The 5,742-nt window shown below is 42.0% G+C and overlaps 1 pseudogene; it reads left to right on the forward strand.

Moving 5' to 3' along the window:
- The first annotated feature begins 2,043 nt into the window (after window positions 1-2,043).
- On the forward strand, window positions 2,044-3,958 carry LOC140594577 (nuclear inhibitor of protein phosphatase 1 pseudogene; annotated as a pseudogene).
- The last annotated feature ends 1,784 nt before the right edge of the window (window positions 3,959-5,742 follow it).

Raw genomic sequence — 5,742 nt, forward strand, 5'->3', positions numbered from 1 at the left:
AAGAAATGCTTTTTGGTTTATTTGTAGACAAACAAACGTTTGTTGAATAACTGAATGTGTGAGGGTATACAGACCCTAAAACTTTATAATCATCTTTTACATGACATTAGATTTCCAAACTACTTTTCTAGTAATGGAGCCCTCCTTCCAAATAAAAACTCATGCAAGATTCCTCTAGATAAGGCAAAAACAAAATTGAGAGACTGGAACTTGAAGATTCTTCCTCTCTGTATCATTACCATCTCTCAGCAATAAATTCCTCTTAACCTAGTTTAAAACTATTGGTCTATAGAATCCTCACAAGGTATTTGTGCAGCTTTCTATACTACTATATTTTATATTTTAGTGTCATAGGTTATTAAAAACCTAATTTTTGTGTGGCCTACCTTTCTCACAATAAGCAGGAAAGATTTTTTTTCCCTCACAAGTGACAAACATTTACATCTTCTAACTACAGGATGTACATACTCTGTGCTTTCTTCCTTTATAAAGTCTAAAATAAAATATTATATATAATAGGAAACAAAGCTATTCTAAACATTTATTTTTAATTCATTTTACAGAGTGCTTCTATCATAAATTCTACTTATTCATAGATGGCTAGAGTAGCTATAATTTTCCTTTTCTTTACACACTTTCCAACCAGATTTCTTCTGGCTTCTCTGGTGAGCAGGTGGGACTGAAATTCATGCTGTTCCTTAACTCTAACTCTACCTGCTACCACTGACTACTACCGTCAATACCGTCATCTCAAAGTATACACATCAATCAGGCTGGTCAACTACAGTGATTGGCTCAGGAGTGAGCATGTGACTTGGGATTGAGAGGTGCTGAGAGGGAAAGATCTTCTTTCTATTCTACTGCTATGCCATAAATGTGGGAGTTTGGGTATACTGGTGACCATGTTACTCACTACACAGGGGGAAGCAAGACAAGATGAGAAATGACTTAAAGATATCATGTGAGCCTCTGGGTCTGACTATGTCACACACTGCTCCACCCATGACTTGTCAGTTGTTTGAGAGCTTAAACATTCCCTTTCATCTTGAAGTAGACTGAGTTGGCTTCTGTCACTTACAATAAAAAGATACCTTTTAAACAAAACATTAGTTGTATGCAGAAGAGGGGGAGGAATTTATGAATTTATAGACCACTGAAGAGCATGTACTATATTGAAAAGAACTTGCTCCTAATTTCCTCTTTATTTATTTATAATCTCAAAAGGACCATGTAAACTAAATATGCGATTATACTGTAAAAAAAGAATGTTTGTAATTAATAAAACTTTTTTTTTTCAGATAGCCACATAGTTACCTATGGAGCTGCAGGATTCTAATATTTTAACAAACCTCACAACCTGTTTTGTGTTTTATGTACTATTCTAGATGAGAGGTTTAAATACAAGTTAGAAATGAGTGTTTATATTTATTTAAAAATTTCTTCTGTGTTCTTTTTTTGCATTTTTAGACTTTAAACATAAATTATGCATTAATGTTTAAATTTATTTTAATAAATTAATATTCGTATCCAAGATCTATAAAGAACTTATCAAACTCAACACCCAAGAAACAAACAATCCAGTCATGAAATGGGTAGAACACATGAATACGTATTTCTCCAAAGAAGACATACACGTACGTGGCCAACAAGCACATGAGAAAATGCTCTGCATCACTTGCCATCAGGGAAATACAAATCAAAACCACGATGAGATACCACCTCACACCAGTGAGAATGGGGAAAATTAACAAGGCAGGAAACAACAAATGTTGGAGAGGATGTGGAGAAAGGGGAACCCTCTTGCACTGTTGGTGGGAATGTGAACTGGTGCAGCCACTCTGGAAAACGGTGTGGAGGTTCCTCAAAGAGTTAAAAATAGACCTGCCATATGACCCAGAATTGGACTGCTGGGGATTTACCCCAAAGATTCAGATGCAATGAAACGCCGGGACACCTGCATCCCGATGTTTCTAGCAGCAATGGCCACAATAGCCAAACTGTGGAAGGAGCCTCGGTGTCCATCGAAAGATGAATGGACAAATGGGAGGGGGAGACGCAAGATGGCGGCAGCCGCGAACTCCGGCTCCAGCCTCCCGCTGTTCGACTGTCCGACCTGGGCAGGTAAACCCCCACCTGGTTTACATCTGGATGTAGTCAAAGGAGACAAGCTAATTGAGAAACTGATTATTGATGAGAAGAAGTATTACTTATTTGGGAGAAACCCTGATTTGTGTGACTTTACCATTGACCACCAGTCTTGCTCTCGGGTCCACGCTGCCTTGGTCTACCACAAGCATCTGAAGAGAGTTTTCCTAATAGATCTCAACAGTACACACGGCACTTTCTTGGGTCACATTCGGTTGGAACCTCACAAGCCTCAGCAAATTCCCATCGATTCCACAGTCTCGTTTGGCGCATCCACAAGGGCCTACACTCTAGTGAGAAGCCTCAGACACTGCCGTCAGCTGTGAAGGGAGATGAGAAGATGGGTGGAGAGGATGATGAGCTCAAGGGCCTCCTGGGGCTTCCGGAGGAGGAGACCGAGCTTGATAACCTGACAGAGTTCAACACTGCCCACAACAAGCGGATTTCCACCCTGACCATTGAGGAGGGGAATCTCGACATTCAGAGACCAAAGAGGAAGAGGAAGAACTCGCGGGTGACTTTCAGTGAAGATGATGAGATCATCAACCCAGAGGATGTGGATCCCTCAGTCGGTCGTTTCCGGAACACGGTGCAGACTGCTGTGGTCCCCGTCAAGAAGAAGCGGGTGGAAGGCCCTGGCTCCCTGGGCCTGGAGGAATCGGGGAGCAGGCGCGTGCAGAACTTTGCATTCAGTGGAGGACTCTACGGGGGCCTGCCCCCCACACACAGTGAAGCCGGCTCCCAGCCGCGTGGTATCCACGGGACAGCACTGATCGGTGGCTTGCCCATGCCATACCCGAACCTCGCCCCTGACGTGGACTTGACTCCCGTCGTGCCGTCAGCAGTGAACATGAACCCTGCACCAAACCCTGCAGTCTATAACCCCGAAGCCGTCAACGAACCCAAGAAGAAAAAATATGCAAAAGAGGCTTGGCCGGGCAAGAAGCCCACACCTTCCTTACTGATTTGATATTTTTGGTCATGGAGAAGGGTGGGATTGGGTGGGAATTGGGTGGAAGGGGGAGGGGGGAGCTAATGAACTAGGGAGAAAAACTTTCCATGTGTGCGGTCTCGTCTTTCAGAATGTCTCCTGGGGCCCTAACCATGTACTATTAAAGCTGGGGGTGGGGTTGAAATATCCCATAAAGACCTGTCTTCAGAACACTTTGAGTATAGAGCAGTATTTCGTATTTCCTGCTAGGTAGGCTGCCCTGGCTCTTTCCCAGTCCTTCCATTACCTCCTTTTCTTTTCTCCCTCGTTCTAGGGTCATTTTGATTTAAAGTCACGTACCGTGGGGGGAAACTCCAGGCCCTCAGGTGGGATCTAGAGCCGTGGCGGTGGCAGCAGCATCAACCAGCCTGTGGGTCCAGCAGCCTGATTTCTGTTTATTGTCCCTGTAAGTCCCAGAATAGTGAAGGGGTTGCCATGGATCCCAGGTCGGTCAGAAGAGAGTTTAGAATTCTTTAGTTAATCTAAGGTTTCGACTCTATGTTTGCCTAAGTCACTGGTTTTGAGGTCCAATAGTTAGGCTTTTTTCTCTTTTGTCCTTTCTGTTGGAATGAGAACATTTTGATTTTCCTTCATCTGTGACCAGCGCCCATAGACATGGGTGGGTAGTTTGAAACTTGAGTATTGTTGGCACTTCCCCTGTTTCTCTTGTCATACCTGAGTGCTCTACTTGCCGAAGTTTCTTGTTTGATCCCAGAGTACTGTCCTCTAAGGTGTTGCTTTCCTTTTCAAGTGTGTTGTGAAGGCAATTTTTTAAGGATATGACCAGTTAGAGCAGCAATTCCAACTGAAAAGATTTTACTTTGCAAGTAACTGATGTCTTTAAGACGACATTTTTAGGGGATCCCTGGGTGGCGCAGCGGTTTGGCGCCTGCCTTTGGCCCAGGGCGCGATCCTGGAGACCCGGGATCGAATCCCACATCAGGCTCCCGGCGCATGGAGCCTGCTTCTCCCTCCGCCTGTGTCTCTGCCTCTCTCTCTCTCTCTGTGACTATCATAAATAAATAAAAAATTAAAAAAAAAAAAAAAAAAAGACGACATTTTTAAGTGTTGGTTTAGAGGCTCTCCCCTCCTCTACTGAGAGCTCTCCTAACCCAGAGCTCCAGGACTCGGCCCAGCTAACAAACGTAGGAGACAAAGGTAGCAAACAGTGATATGAGCTTTGTACAGAGATTTGTACATTTGTGTAATAGGCCTTTTCACGCTTTATGTGTAGCTTTTTACCTGTAACCTTTATTACATTGTAAATTAAACGTAACTTTTGTCAAAAAAAAAAAAAAAAGAAAAATGAATGGATAAAGAAGATGTGGTCTATGTATACAATGGAATATTACGGCATTAAGGAGGGTACGTGATGAGATGAGAACTGGGTGTTATACTATATGTTGGTAAGTTGAATTTGAATAAAATATTTTTTAAAAATAAATTAACAATATTAATTATAAGTTAATCATAACTTGAATTGTGCTTGATACATGCCAGGCTAAATACTTATGTGCATTAGTTATTCCTAACAATAACCCAGTAGGGTTGGTGTGACCAACCAAGATGGTGTCATTGATCCTTGACTTCTGATATTCACACTCTTATATACTCACCACCCACATTGAATAGACCTGACCTATATAACCAGTAGAATGTGGTGAAAAGAATGATGTAGAGCTTCTGAAATTGTCATAAAATACAGTACAGATTCTACCTTGCCGTTTATTGGATTACTCACTTTGGAGGGTACTGGCTGCCATGTTGTGAGGGCTCTTATGTAGCCCTACAGAGAAATCTACACAGTAGAGAGCTGAGACATCCTGCTAATAGCCAGGACCAATTCATCATGCATACAATTGAATAGATCCTTCAGCCTCAGTCTAGTCTTTAGATGACTGAAACTCTAGCCAACACTTTGACCACAATGTCATGAGGGAACATTAACCAGAACCACCCAGTTAAGCTGTTTCCAAATTCCTGACCCACAGAAACTATGAAATAATGATTGCGGTTTTCTTTTAACCCATTAAGTTCTGGGGAAATGTGTTATCCAGTGAGAAAGAACTAAATACGGTTGTGTCTACTGTCATCCTATTTTATAGGTGAAATAAGTCAGTTTTATGGAGCCTATAAAATGAACTCAAGATCACAAAGAAAGTAAATGAGAGCATTTGGATTAAAACTGAAGCCTTTTATGGGTGCCTAGGTGGCTCAATGATTGTGTCTGCCTTTGACTCAGGTCATGATCCCAGGGTCCTAGATGGAGCCCTGCATCAGGCTCCCTGTTCAGTGGGAATCTGCTTCTCCCTCTCCCTCTGCCTCTCCTCCCCTTCTTTCTCTCTCTCTCTATCCCTCTCAAATAAATAAACAAAACCAAAAAATAAAAATAAGCAAAACAAAACTGAAGCACTTTGAAGCCTTTTAGATTTCAAAGCCCTATGCTACATATTCTGGGAAAGGAAAAATAAAAATAAAAGTCATTTTTAAGGGCTCCCCACACAGCCACCACTTCAGGGGTTGTCTGTATCCCACTAACCCTGGACAAATAAAAAGCAAATAATATATTATCATTCTTATAGTTTAAAAAAGTTGAATATTGTTAA

The sequence above is a fragment of the Vulpes vulpes genome, chromosome 12 (assembly GCF_048418805.1).
Source record: "Vulpes vulpes isolate BD-2025 chromosome 12, VulVul3, whole genome shotgun sequence".
In the NCBI taxonomy this organism is placed as follows: Eukaryota; Metazoa; Chordata; class Mammalia; order Carnivora; family Canidae; genus Vulpes; species Vulpes vulpes.